This window comes from Canis aureus, chromosome 6, assembly GCF_053574225.1.
Source record: "Canis aureus isolate CA01 chromosome 6, VMU_Caureus_v.1.0, whole genome shotgun sequence".
Taxonomy (NCBI): domain Eukaryota; kingdom Metazoa; phylum Chordata; class Mammalia; order Carnivora; family Canidae; genus Canis; species Canis aureus.
Window position 1 is genome coordinate 27,472,169 of NC_135616.1, and position 21,062 is coordinate 27,493,230.

General features: G+C 41.8%; 1 protein-coding gene across 6 annotated transcripts in view; it reads left to right on the plus strand.

The window, feature by feature from the left end:
• FHOD3 (formin homology 2 domain containing 3) overlaps positions 1-21,062 on the plus strand; it is a 464,855-nt gene that overhangs the window by 322,551 nt on the left and 121,242 nt on the right. The gene's annotated exons all lie outside the window — the stretch shown is intronic.

The window sequence follows — 21,062 nt, forward strand, 5'->3', positions numbered from 1 at the left end:
TGGCAGGGAGGGAAGGGGCAGAGGGAGAGAAATTTAAAATGTAAGTGTAAAGATAAAACTCATTATGGCCCACACACAGTCACAAAAGATGCTTTTAGGGGCACCTGGATGGCTCAGTTGGTTAAGTGCCTGACTCTTGTTTTCGGCTCAGGTCATGATCTCAGGGACACAAGGTTGAGCCCTGCATTGGGCTCTGTGCTGGGCTTGGAGCCTGCTTAAGAGTCTCTCTCTTCCCTCTGCCCCTCTCCCCACATCCCTCACTTGAGTGTGCTCTCTCTCTCTCTTAAAAAAATTTCATCTTTATACTTCCAACTTTGCACTGGAAGAAACAAAAATGTTGATGCTTTCATTTTTTACCAAGAAAAAATTATTGTTAGCATCAAATTTGCAAAAGAGCAGTGTTGCTGGTTTAAACTATCAATAGTATATAATCTTAGGAGAGAAAACCTTAAAGCCTAGAACAGGAGACCTTTCTATGCACTTTCAGGCTCAAACACTCTTCTCTCTGGGGCACCCCATTCTATCCCTGAACTTTCCTGTCAGGAAGATCATCTGACCTAAATGCACCCCATAATATTATAGTTCTTTTATTGCCTAGTATCCCATTATATGGATAAAATTTCCCCATCATGTTTCCCTATTCATCCTGGTTCTTAGCTCTGTCAGCACACACCAGGTCGTCTTCTTGCTCCATATGTCTGTCTTTTTAATAATGAGCATTGCATGGGACTTTAATATGTGAAAAATTTCATCCTGTTGATTTCCACACAACATTCCAACCTGTCGAGGTAATTTTGAACTTTATTCAGTCACTAACGTTAGCATTTGTGCCATCCAGCCTTCAGTCCTATGTATATTTTAATACACATGGAAGAGTGACCTGGCAGGTAGCAGATGATGACAACTGGCTGGGAGTGGATGGCACAGACTGCTGCCATGTGCCTCCAAGGCGGGGATTGGAAACTTTCTCTGTCGGAGGCCAGAAAGTCCATCTGTTAAGCTTTGCAGGTCAGACAGTCTCTGTTGCAGCCATTCAACTGCATTCTGCCTTTGTACAAAAGCAGCCATAGACAACAGATAAGCAAATGACCTTACTCATGTATGGACACTGAGATTGGAATTTTACATGTCATGAAATATCCTTCTGGTTTGTGTTTCAACCATTTAGAAATTTGAAAACCAGTCTTAGCTGATAGACTATATAAAAACAGGTGGTAAGCCAGATTTGGCCAACAGACTATAGTTTGCCAGCCCCCATCATAAGGGGCTGGGTTTCTAGAGGGAGGTTGGGAGGGAAATGATCTGGAATGGGCAAAGAGGAGTACAAGAGGGCTGTGGGAGCAGCATGCTAGGTTCAGGGTGGGAGCAGGGAATATTGCATGAAGACATTGAGGCTATAGGGGGTTTTGCTGAGAGCTGCTCATAAGTTCTCAGGGCACAGTGAATGGTTGAAGGGTTTGAAAAAGGCAGGAGTTGAGTTAGGTTAGGAGACATACAGAGCCAGCAAGGAGAAAGGGGATCTGGTGATGGATGAGTCTGGGAAAGGTTGGGCTGCTCTGGGAGGTGGAACCAGCCTGGAGTCAGTCCTAGTGTTCCCACTGAGGTTGTGAGTCTCAATTGGAGTCAGTTCTGTCCCTCAGGACATTTGGCAATGTCTAGACATGTGTTTGGTTGCCATAATCAGGGTGCAGAGTGCTATTGGCTTCTGGTGGGTAGAGGCCAGGAATGCTGCTGAACATTCCACAATGCATGGGACAGCCCTCTGTAGCAAAAAGTTATCTGTTCTAAAATATCAGTAGTGCTAAATCTGAGAAACCCCACCTTAAAGGGCAACAAGTAAATGGTTGTAATTTTCAAGTCCTTGTTGGGATGATGCCAAGGTAGGGAGTCCTTTGGCTATTGGAAGGAGGGGGTGTCTTTCTTAGAAGCACATGGAACTCTGCGGCTGTACCTTCAAATGTTCATGTGTGTGGGTGAAAGTTGACTTTCTTTCAGAGAATATAATTCTCAAACTTCTTGGTTACTTAACAGAAAGGAGAGTCCCTTTTTGTTTTTGTTTTAACTCATTTAACAAAGTTTTACTCTTCAAATTCTTGGGGAATATGCTGAACCCTCCTTGGGGGAACTGAAGGTTTGACTAGATTTTATGAGTTTCTCAGTAATCCAAATGCCCAGTATACCCAATTCCAATCAGCTTTATATCTGTCACATTCCCCAAAATTGACATAATGGAACATGACACAAGCCATGTTACAATGTGACAAGATCAAATAATGATTATATGACAGAAGGTATGCTGTTTCACAGCCAGACTCAGTAAACGGTTTGGAAAAATAGGAGCATGGGACAAGCTCAATACCCAGTGCTCACAGGTATTTGAGGAGCTGAGGACTCATTACTGAGAAGGAGCAATGGCAATCTCCTCTTGGCTGGTGGTATTATCAACTGGTGGTCAAGAAATAAAACAGTTGAATTCAAGAATTGCTATTTAGTTATGTAAGGTAGAAGAAAGGTAAAAATAAGGACCAAAAGGCTTAATATATGTTGCACAAAAGTACTCATCCTAAGAAGTTGAAAGTGACAAGGAAGTACACAGCTGATAGGGGAGATAAGTGTTAGGGCCAAGCCTTGAGCTTGCTGCTGGGAGGGACTAGACATAGTAGTTTGACCTATAAACATGCCCAATCACAAGCAGCAGAGACATGATGTGGCCTGGCTCTAGCAGGTCCCAGAGAAGGGGAAACCAAGAGGGACCATGCCCATGTGGGCAACCGGCCACAGGTACTGACCAGGATATAGATAGCTAGTCCACCTGCGCTTCAGGGAGGAGAAGTCAGGCAGGATATGATGTGGAGATGGAGTGTGGATCCTAGCATCAGAAGCTCAGTCTGCACCTGCTGGTGGAGAATAGGCTGTGGCTCCTAAAGAGTAGGGGGACACCCAGTCTACACAAGCCTTCACAGCCTGGCATTTGGAATCACTACAGTAGAGGACATAGGATGGTTGTATTGAAGCATGGGAAGAGGTGCTTAGCTCCGTCACAAAGAGCCATGTGTCGATATAGATATGGCCCTGTATCTAAACACAGGGACACATGGAGGCACTGACTGCACAGCAACTCTGTTTTCAGATAAAAACGATACAGGATTAAAGATGTGGTACCAATTATTAATGCAGTATAAAGTGGACATAGTTGGACCATATGGTGTGAAGGAGACGGTAATGGTGATTGACAGCTGTAATAGTGGCTCACCTTTCCTAGGCACCAAGTTATCTGCCATACCTTATACTGAGAACCGTAGTGTACTAAGTCTATTTTCACCATCACCCCATGACGTAAGGTGGCATTAGGATCTCCATGTGGCAGGAGGAGAAACTGAGACACAGGGAGTTAAAGGAACTGTCCAGAGTCCCACAACTGGTAGGACTGGTTTTAGAGTTCAAGTGGTCTGCCTCCAGAGTCCCTATCTTTCATTATTTTGTTCAACTCCTTTTTTTTTTCTATGATTCTGTAGAAATAAATATCCTTGGTACTTGGCGATTAATAAGCAACTATCAAATACACATTGCCATCTTTTTATATCGCCACTTCCAGATTTTTATGTCAGTACATTTAAACAAGTTATTGCTTGGTGTTCCATTATATGGGTGTACTGTAAAAACAAGATGCCTTCATTCATTTTGCTGTGGCTTGATTTCAATTTTTTTTTCTTGTACCAAACTTTCTGGAATAAGCATACACACATGTATTTGTACACATATGTTAGCATTCTTTTAGGGGAAATTCTTAGGAGATTCTAGATCAAAGGACACTTACATTTTAAATATTAGTATCTCCATGTTGGCTTTCAAAACAGTGATACCACTTCCCTGTCCTCCACCCTCTGCAAGTAACTGACCATTTTCTCACATCATCACCAGCATGGGGTATTAGGAATTGTTCAGAAGGTGAGTGTTTTCTGAAGAGTGAAATCTGATGCTTCAGCATCTTACTTTGCACTTTTGCATTACTACTGAGGTTGTTCTTCTTTAATTGCCTCTTTGGATGTTGAAATTTCCTCTCGTGAGTGCTGCCTGTTTATATCCTTGGCCCATCTGTCTCCTGAATGGTTTGTCCATTTTAATTGATGAGCAGCTACCCTATTTTAATATGGAAATTTTCAGATACAAAAGCAGATGTATTGTGAGTGTCCTTTCTACATTATAGATAATTTTTGACAACCATGTCACAAATATTTTTCCTTGTCTATTACATATCTTTTCATTTCTGATGACTCTTGGTGAATGCATAAAATATATTGCTAGGGTATCCAATTTGTTAGTCTCTTCCTTGGCTGTTTTAGGTGACATGCTTATACAGGAAAGTGTATCCTCTTTCTAACCAGGCTCTATGTTGCCCAGGGAAGATGCTTTGCTTTTCTTCCTTCACTATGTAGGAGATACGTAGTGATTGCAGGAGCCATCACTTATGGGGCACTGACTTTGTGCTTGCCGTTGTACTAAGCAGTTTTGGATGTATTGTAAACTATATGAAGAAAGTGGGAGAATCTTCGTCCATCTTACAGATGAGGAAACTCAGGCGCAAAGCGTCAAAAGAGTTGGCCCCAGATCTCACTGATGGTAAGCAGCACAGCTGGGTTTGAACCCGTTCATCCTAGTCCAGAGCGTGTGTTCAGAACCAAACATCCCTGGAACTAAGCTCTGAACCTATAGAACCTATTCAATGGTAACAACTTTTTCTCTTTTGAGGATGAATCAGATTTGTTGAAAAAGCAAAAAATCATTCAGAGCAAATATTTACTGTGACTTGGAAATCCTAATGAGCTGTATTGTTTATAGCCACTTAGATTTTGATCTTGAGATAACCACACTGATTTGCTTGTTTTTCTCAAAAATTGGCACTGCAGAGGGTTCCTAAGGAGTTCTGAAAATGTGCAGAGCAACATCAGAACAAGCCTCCCCTGTTAATCATAACTAGGCAGCCATTATCTTGGTGATAGAGGAAGGAAGGAAGGTATAAAGAGCAGACATTCCTCTGGTTGAGAGGAAGCCACAGTTAATAGCTACTGGAGGCTAGGCCGTCCTCACCTTTTGGGGGCTCATACCTAATGTGTACCAATTAGTGGCCTGGTGAGTGGTGGGGGAAAAGGGAGCCAAGCCTTGGGGCTGAGCCTCAGAGCAGGGAACTGGAAGGAGGCAATTGGAGAGGGAGTTGTTGTCTATTTTCCTGCAGAAATAGGAAGGGGTGTTGGCTCCTCTCCACCAGCCACAGGAACCAGTGGGCAAAGGGGAGCCTAATTATGGAAACATTAGCAGGGTGGGTGAGCTCATGTTCCCATATTTTGACAGGAAGAGGCGTGTTTGGATGCTGAGTGCTAGGGCAGTACATTGCTCTCTGGTCTGTCTTCCACCTTGTCCACAGGACTTCATAGCCAGGGGTCACAGAATTCTTGGCCAGAATGTTGCTGCAGGGTCTTTAGCAGAAATAGCAGACTAGTCCTAGCTCTCTCTCTCTCTCTCTCTCTTTTTTTTTTTTTGGAAACAGTTAACCATGAGCAGATTGGCAGACAAACGTGTGAGATGAGTAGGTGTTGTGTAATTGGTGCTAACCTGTGAGATCTACACCTGGTGACTTGCTCAGTACTGGCTTCTGGGGGAAGGTTTGGGCAAGTGCAGTAAAGGAGCAGCAGCTGAGGTGGCTGAGAGCACAGGGTAGGTCTTCACAGCCACAGCCTGCACTTCCCTGCCAGGCTTGGCCTCAGTCTTCTCCCCGGTAAACTCTGGATGATGCTACCTCTTTAATAGGGTGGTGGGTGATTTTAAAGAGGCAGCACAAATGTGTGCTTAGCTCACCGTTGTTATTATTATTATAGTCACTCCATGCCCTGGAGCTTTCCTGGGTTTTGTTCTGTTAAAGAAGGTAATTGTTAAATAAATACGGATGCAAAGCTGAAGAGAAGATTTATGCACTGGCATAAACATGCTAGAGGATTTCACAACAGCCAGATTAACAACCACTGGTACCATGGGCTGCAAGTGGCTACCTGGGAAGATTTATCTGATGGCAGATGATTTGTTGTAAATGGGATTCACCGACAAGGGATGTGACCTTGTGAGGTAGGTATGATTAGAATACAGCCAGTGATTCAGGTTTACCATTTAGTGTCGAAGAGGCCCTTTCTGGTTTCCCGAGTATTGAATGGAGTACTGAATGTTTTGGGGTGGACAGGAAGGAAAAGTGCTGGGGGGCAGAGGGGAGTGAGCCTGGAACTGGTGGACCTAGGCCAAGAAAAGAGAGAAGCATTGAAGCCAGAGGAAGAGGTGGCTTTGCAGAGCTCCTATTGATTTCTGGGGCAGGATCTCTTGTTTCTCAAAATTTCACTATGACTAGATTGCAGATTTCTTGGGAGTTTGGACTTTGCTGCTCTTTATAAATTGAAATTTAACTGACATATTCTATTCTATTAGTTCCATGTGTACAACATAGTAATTCGACTAGCCTTTGTATACGTTTGGAGCTTTGCCAAACTGAATTTGAGGATCTTGCTAGATTCTGAAGAAATCGGCAAAATTTTATCCTTACAACTGAACAGAACCTCCAGTGAATTTGAAGTGACCCATGATCAGGGCTGTGTCCCAATGAGACTGCTGGGAGGAGCAGAGAGCTGGTGGCGACAGCCCAGGAGAGGGCCTGACTCAGGCAGTGGCTGGGGGAGTGGTGAGTAGGAGCAGGTGAGGAGACAGCACATTTACAGGACGGTGACTGGATTTGATGGTGAGAGAAAGGAGTCTGGGTGATTCCCAGGCAGCCACTAGCCCAGCATCCTGGGGTGGCTGTCAGGACACTTTGCAAACCTTGGGCATTAAGTGTGTCTGTCAGTGGGTCACAAGTACAGCTTCTCCTGGTCAGCTGTAGAGACATTTCTGGAATTCAGGTATGGGTAGTTGATGGTTGAAGTCTAGGCTTAAATGCCATAACCCAGGGAGAAACCAAGTGAGCAGAGAAGTGACTAGTTAGAGCCCTGGAAAGCAAACTGTAGAATTCTCATCCTGTGAAATGCCGGAACCGAGAAGCTCACTTACTTGCCAAGTCAATGAACCTTGAAATCGGTCGTCTTCAAGTGTGAATATTTTTCAAGCTAGAGTGGCCTGCCCTAGTGTGATGTTTCAAGAAGAGACAGCCTTTACGGGGAGAGCCATAGTGAGCACATTTCAAAGAGCAGGAAAGGTTCTTGTTTCTCATTAAATCTTTGACTTGCTCTGGGAATTTACTTTCGGTGTCAAGCCTGCTTCCCCTTGACCTGGGCAAACACCACATTTCCTATAACGTGCACCTTCTCCTCCAATGTTCTGAATGTTCAAAGCCCTTTCCGGAGGAGCTTGCTTTTCCTTGGTAGTCCGTGTGGGTGTGGGTGGTCCTTCTGGAGAGTGAGCATCTGTCTCTCTCTGTCTTGTGCAATTCCCAGGATGCCTTTGGAAATGGAGCAGAGGCTTTCTAATGATTCCTGAGTGAGCTGTTTGGGTCCAGTCATGCAAGGAGGAATGCAATTGCCTTTGCTTGACAAGAGTCTGTGGAGGAAGCTCGGTGGTAACTCTTCACTTATAAAGGTTGAATGAACAGGGAAATTAAACCCAAAAAATGTAGATTGAAGAAGCTAAATCTGACCTGGTGAAAAGAAAGAGTGGCCAGAGGTGTGACTGGTGAGGCATTTTGCAAGACGAGGCTTTGGAGATTGAAGGGGATAAGCCCAAAGAGAGAGACCTGGCTTGATGGCATTCTTGTCTCACGGTATGTGGTCAGCATGCTGACCGTGATCACAGAAACATCATATTCCTGTTCAAAAAATATTTATTTCTGAGTGAAGTAATGTTTATGGTTCAAAAACTGACCAAAATTAACATGGACTATAGCCATGGTCCAAATATGTCTCATGGTGGTGCTCTTAACTGAGTCTGTGCTAGTGAGATGGGGCCTTGGTGGGATGAGCAAGGGGTGAGAGCTGTAGACTCATTGTGCACTTGAATTCAGTGAGAAGAGACATTGATGTGCTGGAAAGAATCTGGAAGAAGAAAGGATTAATGGCTTCTTCCAGTCCTTATATTGACGAGGTTTTGTTTTTGTTTCTGTGTTTTGCCACAGAGAAATGATAACAGCAAAGGTAGCATATAGCATCGTAGTTAGGAGCTTGGATGCTAGAGTTGCACTACTTGGGTTCAGATCCTTACTAGCTGTGTGACTCTGGGGAAACTCCTTAACCACTCTGCTGGACTTCCTCATCTGTGAATGGAGTAATAATAGTACCTACCTCAGGGCTCCTGTGAGAATTCAAGGAGCAAGCCAGGCTAAGTGCTTAGAATGATGAGAATGGCCCACACAGAGTATATTTAAAAACTAGAGGGGATCCCTGGGTGGCTCAGTGGTTTGGCGCCTTCCTTCTACCCGGGACGTGATCCTGGAGTCTGGGATCAAGTCCTGCATTGGGCTTTCAGGCTCCCTGCATGGAGCCTGCTTCTCCTCTCTCTGTGTCTCTGCCTGCCTCTCCCTCTCCCTCCCTCTCTCTCTCTCTCTCATGAATAAATAAATAAAATCTTAAAAAAAATAAGTAAAAACTAGAATAAATGAGTGACTACAGGCCCCTATCTCCACCTCGGTAGACCCTGCTTTCCTTGGAAGGATCCCTGAGAGGTGGAACCCAGCCAAGAGGGAAGCCAGCCTTGTCCTTTGAGAATTCAAGGAAGCCTGGGCACATCTAGGACAGGTATCTACAGCCTAAATGCCTTTTGATGATCGTGATAGAGCATGCTTCCCAAAGACACAAGAACTCAGAGAGGAATTCAGAAACAATTATATCACACTTTAGGAATATTCAGCTATGGTATTCACATTGCCCCAGAGAAATAATTTCATTCCTGAGAGGTTTGGTGGTTTTTTTTTTTTTTTTTCCTCTCAACTGTGTGTGGTTCTGGTTTTATAAACATAAGATTAAAAATGGCTAGTGATAAGCCCCCATGAAGAAGTGGCCAGTCAGGGCCTGCCGCATGCAGGCATCTATCTCGCAGAGGTGTTGGATGGGATGGAAAGTATAGTGACCGTGTGTCAGCAGCAGACTTCCAAACTGAAACAAATACTGACTTACTGGACTTTAGAAGATATAGAAAAACATTTTTTTCCACCTATGAAAAGCTTTGTAAAGTTGCCTTTGAAATAGAAAGGTAAATAATTTTAATCATGAGATGGGGAAAAAAGCAAAGATGAGGTACCTTTGTGTCTGTAAAAACATGGCTGTGGCTAGGGTCCACATCATGATAGCTCATGTCTGTAAGTAAATGAGCAAGCCAACAAACCTCTGGAAGAGAAATCCCCAATATTGAACATCTTATTTCAGAGTGATTTCACATGGATAGACTTCTTAATATTGATATTTTATGAGCCTTGATATTAGGATTACTGCTTTGAGTTTGTGGCAGAAACACTAGTTTGCGGGCTAAAGGAAAGCAAGATCATGTTCATTCGTTCATTATTCATCCAGCTCCTATATTCTTGTGTCTGCCACATTCTTGGTTCTGGGATACAATGGTGGAAATGACCCTTATGAAGCCTCAGACAGTGAGTGCGTAAGTAGTGTAACAGGGAAATGTGTGCGGCTTTGGAAGGAGGCTTTAAAGGAAGTAAACGACTGTGTGGTAGAGGGTAGTCTGGGATATGAGGGTATACCCTTGAAGAGAACTTGCAGAAGGGCGCAAAGCTAGGGGGAGGGATTTCATTACAACATCACATGTAGGAGCAAAGAACCGGGGACTGGCTAGCTAAAGTAGGATGTGAAATAAGCATATGATGGAATGCAACCAGCAGTTATAAGAAATGCACCAAAACTAGAAGTACTGACCTTCTGACTATATGCTGCTGTATAAAAACTTGCTGCATAAAATGATTATAGAATAATCTATGTTTAAATATTCTTTTAATCTGGAGATTTACCCACCAGATTTGTAGCAGTGGATATCCCTGACCAAAGGGAACTTAATTGTTATCAGTAGTAGTATGCTTTTTTGAAGGACACATGTATGCCTGTAATTACATCTGAATTTTTAATTTTTTAAAAATTTTTATTTATTTATGATAGTCACAGAGAGAGAGAGAGAGGCAGAGACACAGGCAGAGGGAGAAGCAGGCTCCATGCACCGGGAGCCCGATGTAGGATTCGATCCCGGGTCTCCAGGATCGCGCCCTGGGCCAAAGGCAGGCGCCAAACCGCTGCGCCACCCAGGGATCCCTACATCTGAATTTTTAAAAGGTTCTTTAGAAGAAAGGATAGTGGGAGGGGGTGGTCCAAGATATCTCCTCAGGCATTTAGGCTGAATCCTGAAAGATGAGAAGAACTCCCTGGGCTGAGGGAGGGATTGCCATGCTCAGTGGCAAAGAGAGGAAAGGGCTCGATGTGTCCAGGGAACTGGTAGGGGATCTCAAGAGACAAGGTCATAGAGTGTGGATGGGGACACAGAAGTGCCACGGGGGTGAGACAAGGTTGCACCGCCAACAGGGTAAGTCATGTGGGAGGTTGGAAACCATAGCATGGAGTCTGGTGGCTATTTGACATGCAAGACTTAGCCATATAAATCTGAAGAGATGCCTGTCTGCCTGGTGGGGATCAGATTGGAGGTGAGGAAAAGTGGACATGGGTACTCTGGGTGGTAGCTATTGATGCAGAACTATTGAAAAACACTGGTACCTTGGACTAGGGCAGTGGTTCTCAACCCTGTGGAACACTGACATGTTCCATGTAACATGACACGCATGCTCAGACTACACCTCAAGATGGTGGAATATGGGGCACCTGGGTGGCTCAGTGGTTGAGTGTCTGCCTTTTGCTCAGGTCGTGGTCCCAGGGTCCTGGGATCAAATTCCTCATAGGGCTCCCAGTGGGGGAGCCTGCTTCTCCCTCTGCCTGTGTCTGTACCTCTCTCTCTGTCTCTCATGAATAATAATAATAATAAAAAAGATGGTGGAATACGGCTTCTGAAGGGAGGACTTAAGCATTAACATTTCACTTATTTTTTAAAAAAGATGTTATTTATTTATTAATGAGAGGTGGGGGTGGGGGTCAAGACCAAGAGAGGGAGAAGCAGGATCCCTGTAGAGCAGGGAGTCCAAGGTGGGACTCAATTCCAGGATTCTGGGATCATGACCTGAGCTGAAGGCAGACGCTCAAACAACTGAGCCGTGCAGGCGGCCCTAACATTTTAAAATTATGTATCTCGTGGATGGGAATCATTAGGCTGGAGGTTGCTATGGGCCATGGAGAATTTGAGGCCCACACTGGAGAAAGAATCAGTAGTCCTCACTGCTGGATCTCCCAGGACTGCCCTCTCGGACCAGGCTGAGCCCCTTATGGACTGGTGGCACATATCCAGTTCCTTTGGTGATGGTCCTTGTAGATAGTTCTGGCCCTTTCCTGCTCTTTTATTCTCTTCCTATTACCTTCTTTTTACACAATTCATTTTTCATTGGCATCTTCACAGGCAGATGGCCAGTGAAGTAGAAAGCAAATGATACCCACACAAGTCCATGTGGTTACTATTGGTAATTTGGAGGCATGACTTGAGGGGGTAGAAATAGAAAATGAGGTTGTTGAGAAAAACCCTGGCTGAAATGTAAGATTTGAGGTTTATCTCCAGATGTCAATTATCTGTACTTTATTACCATATTAAGAGTTGACTCTGGTGGGTTCAAGTCTAAAGCATGTGAAAGGGCAATTAGAATTCTAGAAGCAAACTGAGTCATGAGTTAGAAAGATATTACTGCACACAAACTCTGAAAACACATTGCCTTCCTCATGGTGGTTGCATTTGGTATCTGGTTCTCAAAGATGGACATATCCTGTTTCTCTGATTTATAGCTAAAAGTTTTTCACTCTTTAGTATACCTCTCTTCCCATCTGTGAAAAACAGGAGACAATATGTGTAAGAGGGGCCATTATTTGAAACATTTAAAATTAAGCTTGACCAGTAAACATCTCATTAGACTAGTAGTTGCACAAGTTCTAGAAATGGGAGAATTTATTTAACGTCCATACAATTTTGTGTCTTCCATTATCAAAGGCCACTCCAGCTGGAAGCTCCCATCTTGCTGTTTTTCTTTATTATGTGGGTGAGATAAGTAAGAAGTCAAGCTAGACATGCGGCAGGGCTGTTTTCATCTCTGGAGGCTGCCATCTTGAAACCTCAGCTTGGGACTTGGCATCCCTTTCATTTCCAAAAGTCCATAGAGAATTCTAGTTTCCCTTTATCTTAATTTCACTTCTCTCCTAGATCTCTAAGGGACATTTAACACAATTTACTAGTATCTATGGCTTAGAATAAAGTGTTTTATTGGTCTTTTTATATCAAAATCAAAGCACACTCAAAGTAGTGAGTTGTCTCACTACTGTCTGTAGTTATCATTGGATTGATACAATTAGCTTGGCACCTGAATTACCTTTATGCCTGTTAGCTGCAACCTAGCTAATGTATTTTTTTCTATGGCTGTTTATACTCTATAGACTGGAATTCCATTATATTAAACTATTCCATGTTTTCAACAGAAAGAATGTATTGGATCCATTAGTATTTTATTCTAAAACAGGATAACAAAATACTGGCTTATGCATTAAGTTTCTGGCCAGTAGTCCAGTTCTTAGATATATTCGGTATCCACGGCCTGTGCTTTATTCTTCTAAACTTTGCATGCTACAGGGACAATAAATACTTTACTGCCTAACTTTGAGTTCTCACCATGGAAACATCAGAGCAACAGCTGGGCTCAGTTAAATGTCTTCTCATTCTCTTGGCTGGCAAAAAATCTTTTAAGGGAACTTTTTTTTTTTATTATTTGATGGATAATAAAACTATTTTTGAATGAAATCACTGCTTCACTTGGTCAGATATATGTCTTAATTGATTAAGATCACTAATTGGAAATTTTCAAAACTCATCTTGGCCCTTGGTAACCTAGAAACAGTCTTATAGTTAACAGAAAGTGTGAGTCACTGCAAAGCTAAATCTGAACTGGTTTAAGTATTTGTTAACACAGAGTGTTGCAAACGGAGCCAAGGGGACACTTTTTCTGTCATAAATTTAACAAAACATTTCTTTACATATTTTTTCATCTAATTTTGATAAGTCATGTACATGTTACAGAATTAAGTGGAGCATACAAAATGTGTGCATTTGGTCTGAACCTTGAGACCGCATTCCAATTAATTGCCACAAATGTCATACCTATGTCGAGTGTCACCCTCATGTCAAGACACTGATCTGTTCAAGGCAACCAGGCAGGTCTGGGATAACCAGGGGCTGTAGGCAGCCCTGTTCATTATGCTAGTGTGTTGTGTATTAGATTGTCTGTGCTGTGCAAGAGGAGGATTGAGAAGCACATTACAGGAGACTGTTGCTTAGAAGGACAGTTCGGTGATGACAGGGTGATAAAACCAGTTGAGATTCTGCTTTGGTTTCTTGGAGTAGGCTGGCTGGTAGAAAGGACACTAGCCTGGATATCAGGAGACCAGAGTTCTTCCTGGCAGGTTGTATGATCTTTGCTCTCCCTGGACCTCATCTTTCTTATCTGCAACATGGAGAGGTCTCTAAGGCCATATCTCAGTTCTTGCCAATCTTGTTCTTTTTTTTTTTTTTTTTTAAAGATTTTATTTATTTATTCATGATAGTCACAGAGAGAGAGAGAGAGAGAGAGGCAGAGACACAGGCAGAGGGAGAAGCGGGCTCCATGCACCGGGAGCCCGACGTGGGATTTGATCCCGGGTCTCCAGGATCGCGCCCTGGGCCAAAGGCAGGCGCCAAACCGCTGCGCCACCCAGGGATCCCCGCCAATCTTGTTCTTTAACCACCCTTAGCAAGTGTCTCCATGCTGAACATCATGGTAGGTCCTCAGTGCCAAAAAAAATGCCACAATCAGCCGATATTTACTGGCTGACCATGGGGGCTGGTCTACTGGAGAAATAAGCTGAAGCAGCATCTCCAGGCAGGGAAATGGCTTCTGAGAGGGACCCCAAAACTGAAATACACCAGACATTGGGCTGATAGATTAATAGATTCAGTAAGACTGGGGGTGTGGAGGTCCAGGAAGGGAGAGTGGGAGATGAAGTTGGAGAGACAGTAGAGAAAGTTAGAGTTTTAGGTGGCAAATTGGATTGAATCCTAAGATTTGAGTAAGGCAGTGTCCTATGCAAAAATCATTCTTGTCCTCTGCTCAGTTCTTCCCCTGCCACCTTCGTTTTGCTCCAGCAGCACTGGATGGAAGTCTCATTTTCCAGGCCAGTCAGCCCCAGTTGAATACTTCCTGGTACAATTAGCTACTGGCTTGGTCTCTCACAGGTCTGTAAACTCAAAGGGTAGGAACCAGAATTTTGCATAAAATAAATGCTCAATAAATATTTGTTGGATAAAGGGAGAGAGCACTCCTGTCCCATAGTTAAACTTTTTGCTTTTGAAAAAACTGTTGTTACTTATGGGAAATCTCTATCATCTGCTTAGTTTTGCTGTGAACCTACAACTGCTCTTGAAAAAACCTATTGTAAAAATCCCAGTTGTACAAGTTTGGATCAATCATAATCCTTGGTTTATGGTGTATTGTCACTGTTGCTCCATGTGTGGCCCTCTCCTAGTTTGTTTTTATGTAAAATTGATTTACTGATACATAAAAAAAAATCAGTGAGTCTGTGGCCTCGCTAAAACAACCAGAGCATTTCCCCTAACTTATACCTATCCATGTGCTTCCATGTTTCCCATCTCTGTGCCTGGGTAACCAACACTCTAAAATATTGTTTACTGTTGTCTTTATGGAGTTTTATAATATTATCAAACACATATGTATAACTAAACCCCTCACACAGCTTTGCCTTTTTGAACTTTTAGAAAGTGTATCATATTGTGTGCTCCTTCTTACAATTGCTTTCTCCACATTACATATCTAATGTTCATCCATATTGTCATGTGAAGCCAATCATGATCTATTTTCACTGCTTGGAATATACCTCAATCTGTTTATCATTTTCCTTGTTGCTGAGCATTTGGGTTGCTTCCATTTCTTGACAATTACAAAGAGTGCTGCTGAGAATATTTTTAGACTCATATCGTGGTGCATGAGTGTTTCAGTATCTCTAGGGAGGGTTTCTCAACCTTGGCACTACTAACATTTTGGACTGAATTCTCTTGTGGAGGACTCTCCTGTACATTGAAGGATGTTTGACAGCATTCTTGTCCTCTACCTGCTAGATGACAATAGCACCTTCTCCTCAGCTGTGCCAACTAAAAGTATGTCCATTGACAAATGTCCCTTGGGGGACTGAATCACCCTAGTTTATAACCACTGCTCTGAAGTGTAACAGGGCCATCTAGCTGTGGTATTTCTGGGTCATGGTACAGGTGTTTAGCTTTACAGATAGCACCAATTGTTTTGTCAAAGTATTTATACCAATGCACATTCCTACCAGCAATATGTGAGTCAGTTGATCTACATTATCTTTGATACTTGGTGTTACCAGACTTCTAAGTTTTTCCAGGTAGAGATAAGATGGTATCTCATTGTGTTTTGGATTTATATTTCCTGATTGATAGGTTAAAATATCTCTTCATATAAATTTATTGGCCATGACCATGTATTTTGCCCAATTTTATACTTTTGTTTTTATTTTTTTAAATGTGTATTTTTAAAAGATTTTATTTATTCATGAGAGACAAAGAGAGAGAGAGGCAGAGACATAGGCAGAGGCTCCCCACTGGGAGCCTGATGCAGGACTTGATCCCAGGGCCCTGGGATCATGACCTGAGCCAAAGACAGATGCTCAAACACTGAGCCACCCAGGCACCCCTAAAAAATGTTTTTGAGTTTGTGTCTGTTAGATGTACTTAAATGCCTTCTTTGAATTCATTGTTTGACTTTCTCATCCATAGTATTTTGGTCTTAGAATATACTTTAACACTGTTTTAAATGTTTTTTTGTACTTTTGAAAAGTTGAGCAACATCCATTTTCCTTTTTGTTTGTCTTTTGAAGCCTAAGAGGTGTAACATCAGCCCAAGACCCAAATTTAGGAAGTAAATTTTGCTTTGAAGGAAACTATATGCCACAGAATTGGTCAGACATTGGGCCTCTTGGTCTCTTTTCTAATATGGAAAGGGTGGCCTCCAGTCTGCGATTGCTTGTGGTAAAAAGGAAAGTGCCTGTTGCATTTAGAGTAGATCTGTGCCTTGGAGTAACTCCTTATCAGTCAAAAAACAAAACACCCTTCATCGTATTTGAAAGCCAAAGGTCAAAGACCCAGAATTCCTTTTAGACAAATGTAAACAAAATTAAGTTATACTTTAAGGGAAAATTCAGCTAGGGGAAAAGCAAAATTGTCCGAACTAATTCTTCATCTTAAATATTATCAGCATGCAAGGTTCTGTTTGACTAATTCATCATGGGCTGAAACTAAAATCAAGCATACAAAGTCCTGTGTTCTATGAGAGAATATCTCTTTCTCCATCCATTTGGATTATAGGTCAAGGCCAGTGCCTTGACCATAAGCCACCCTGGAACTGGGTCCTCCCGGTAGGTCATTGTGCTGCCTGCCACTGGTCCTGGCTTGCCATTCATGATAGTAAAGCTATGGCACACACAAGCCATGTGACAGTTTAGTGCAGGATCAGAAGATGTTTAGCCTAAAGAGAGTACAGTTTGGGATGTAGGTCTGGATTGTGATCTTCAGACATCTGTGGGGCAGCTATGTAGAAGAGAGACGGATCAAAAAGAGCTTACACAGGCAGAAGTTATAAATGGAAGTGTTGCTGTCTGTCAGTGGTATGGAATGCTGTGTCTTGTTTTTTAGGACATCAAGCAGAGTTCTGAATGTCCACTGGTGGGAGATATTAGAGATTTCCTAAGGGGGCCCAAAAGGCAGTGTTGATGTTGATAATCATGGCCCATAACTAAAACAAACTGATTTGTCTACCGAGTGCCAAGCCTTTTCAAAGTGCTTTTACATATGAATACAACCCTCCCACAAGGTGTAGTTACTGTTGTATCACATGTAGGGATGAGGAACAAGGGGATCCAAGATCACACAGCAGTAGGTGGTGTAGCTGGAGTACAACCCAGGCAGCCTGGCTCTGAGCATCTCCAACTCTAGCAGACTTTGCTTCTGATGACTTTACCTCCTGGGGGAGCCAGTAAAACAAAAATATTTTGGAGGGAGAGACTCCATATTTTGTTTTAAAGAAGAGAGGCCCATTGGTTGTCAGGATAGACGGCATTCTTGGTAGACCAGAAGTAATAGCATCTGCAAATTCCCACTCAAGCTGAGTGAAGGTGGTAGCATTGGGCTGAAGATTGAAGGAACAGTTTCATCTGGGCTGCTATTGGAGCAGGTGGGAGGAAAAAAGGACCAAGGCTGATAAAGGGTGATGTGTGAGTGAAAGCGATCCCAGTCTCAGAAGGACAGACTAGGTATGTGGGTTTGCGTCTGATAGCATTATAGGAGGAATGCTGCCCTCACCATTCCCCTGACCTCCTTGTTTGTGACAGAGGCACCCTTCAATCCAGGTAAGGGGCATTTAATCATTGTGTTTTGCCAATGTTTCTCTCTCCCTTTTTCCTTTACATCTGATCAGTCACCAAGTTCAGCCAACTCTGCTTTAATCTTTTTCAGATATATCAATACTTCCTTTGTTCTTAAAGTTGTCACCTTCTCTGCTTTGATTCTTTATGAGGTTTGCATAACTTTGACTCCAAAACCTGACAAATGCATTATAAGAAAGAGAAATTCTGATCAATTTTTCCAGAAGATGTGGGAAAAAAATTCATGATAAAATATTAACAAATAGAACCCAGCTGTATATAAAAAGAATAATGCAGCAAAGTTGGATTTATTCCGGGTATGCAAGGTTTAATACAAGTTTAATATTTTAAAAAAGCAGACTTTGTAATTCATTGTTAATAGAAAAAGGGGAAAACCATAAGATTATCTTTTTAAATGGAAAAAAAAAAGAAACCTTTGACAGAATCCAACATTCATTTATGATAAAAATTCTTAGCAAACAAGGAAACTTTAATCTGGTAAACAATATCCACACAAAATTATGGCAAATCTCATACATTCCCCTGATATTTGGAAAAATAAAGGAATACTTAAATTCATCACTTCAATTTAACATCATACTTGCATTTGTAGCCAGTGTAATAAGGCAAGGACGGCATGAGAATTTGAAAGCAAAAAACAACAATCATTACTTACAGATGATGTGATTGTCTACATAGGAAATCTAAAAGAATCAATGTAAGAAGTATTACAATTAATAAATTTAGAAAAGTTGGTAGGTCCAAGGTAAATTTTTTTAAAAATACACCACAAACAAATAGAAAATGAAGTTTAGAAATTGATAAATGTAACATAGCATCAAAATTTATGCCTAGAAAAAAATTTAACAAAAGATATGTAAAATCTCTACTGAAAAGTTTCCACAGTATTAAGAGATATTAAAGAAGGTTGGAAAAAGATTAGATTTAAATAAGATTATCCCAGACCATGGGATAATCCATGGTTTGAAAGACTCAGTGTGTAGATGTCAATTCTGAAGTCGTGTATAAAGGAATGTTGTTCTGCAAATTTGTATATAAATTTAATATAATCCCAAACAGTAGTCCAGCATGATTTTTATGGAAATTGACAGGCTGATTGAAAATTCTCATAGAGGTCCATTTCTGTTAGGAAGGACGTTAGGTTTGAGGTAGGTGTTAAGGAGAATAACTACCATGACTTCAAGCACTTTGATGAAACCTCAGATGTGAGGCCTTCTGGCCAAGCGTCTGCGATTTCATATCGTTGGAGCCTTCGCTGTATCCCTGGGGGTTGCAGCTTTCTATAAGTTTGCTGTGGCTGAACCAAGAAAGAAAGCATATGTAGATTTCTAAAGAAATTATGATTCCATGAAAGATTTTGAGGAGATGAAGAAAGCTCGTATCTTTCAGAGTGCAAAGTGAATTTAGAAAATAAAGAATTTCTTTGGGTTGCATTTCACTGAAGCTTGTCACTGACTGTCCTGTGTTCCTGAGCTATGAAACACGAACACTGGTTATGGAATAGTTTCTCTTAATAAACAACTAAAAACTAAAAAAAAATTCTCATAGAAATGCAAAGGGTCAGGGACTTATTAACGCTATACAATGTCAAGATCTGCCATAAAACTACAGTAAGTTAGGTAGCAAGGTATTCACACATTGAAAATTCCTCTTTGGTAAGAAAAAGTTCCATAACCCGTAGGTATTTACCTGATTTATGATAATAATGATATTAAAGTAGGGAAAAGAATGACCTCTTTACTAAATGATTCTGGGCCAGTTGTGTATCCATATAGGGGAACAATATGTCTAACACCTATCTCACATGGTATACAAAAATCAATTCTGGATGAATTGCAAGTATAAACATGAAAGGTGTAATAAGCTATGAGAAGGGTACATAAGAGAATGCCTTTAAGACCCTGGTATAGGCAAAATATTGTAAAAACAGTACACAAAGGGCACTAACTCACAAAGAAAAAAGAGAAATAGGACTTTTTTATGATTAAGAACTTTCATTTATTAAAAGATACCATAAAGTGAATCCAAAGACAACCCGCAGAGAGGGAAAAGATTCTTGCAACATGTTAAGTATGGCAAGAGACTTGTACCCAAGTTATATAAAGAATTTCTACAAATCAAAAAGAAAAATACAACCTGAACAATGGGCAAAGTACTTATACTTCAAAAAGAGGTAATCTAAATGGAGGACACCTAACCATAGGACAAAAGTGCCCAGCTTCATGAGTCATCAGAGAAAGCAAACTAAGACCACAATGAGATGTCACCACAGCCAGATTAGGTGACCAAAATGAAATAGACAAAAAACACCAAATCTTGGCAAGGATGTGAGACAGGCAGGATGCTCATCTACTACTTATGGGAATGTACATCTTAAAAAATTGCTTAACGGTTTCTAATAAAGATGAACCCAAGCATATATGACCCAGAAATGCCATTCCTAGATACATACTGCATAGTAAGATATACACATATTCGATGAGAGACATGTATGACAATGATCATAATAGCCCTATTCAAAATCACCCCAAACTGAGAAGTGCCTCGTTGATCAACAGTAGACTGGGTAACTAAATTGTGGTCTTTTCATACAAGGGAGTATTATATAACAACAAGAATGAATGATCTTCAGTGGCATCTAATGTAGATGAACCTCACAAATGTTATGGTGGACAAAAGAAGCTGGACATGGTGTGATTTCTTCTAGACAGAAGAAAAACAGACCCGGCTAATCTCTGCTATTTGAAGTGAGGTATAGGGAAGGGAAGCAATTGGAAGGGAGTACAAAGGGAGTCCTGGTTATAGGGATGTGTTTATTTTGTGAAACTTCAGTGATTCATGTACTTTTCTGAATATACTTTATATTCCAGTAAAAAGAGAAAACACAAGCAAAGGACAATGGGAGCAAAGAAATTAAAGATCTTGGCAAAATGGTGCCTGGGGTGGGAAATGGTACATTCATTGGTACTCAGGGCAAGAAGGAGCTGGCAGCGTTGAGAAGGTAGAGGGATGGACACAAGGAGATGGCAGTGGAGTTCTGGTGGGAGGAGAGGAATGAGAGATGTGGGTGAGGGGGGTTTGTGGCCAGGGATGGGAAGGTAGGATGTTTGGAAAGATTTCCAAGGTGGACTGATTCTGTGTGATGGTGAGGTCCAGAGTGTGATGGGCTGAAGTGAAAAAAAGGTGAAGGTCACTGGAGTTCAAGAACACAAGGAATCAAGAAGTCCACAGGGTGTGGGGTAGGTGTTCCATGTAGACAGTGACACAAGTCAGGTGTTGACAGGGCTCAGAGCCCAAAGGAAGGTAATGATTCAGTTATCAAAGTCTGTACTCATGTAGCTGCCAGGACAAAACCCAAATTAAGCTGTCTTAAGCGAAAGTGAGAATTTATTATCGTCCATTAGTGAAAGGCGAGGGTAGAGCTTCAAAAGTGCTGGATCCAAGTATTAAAAT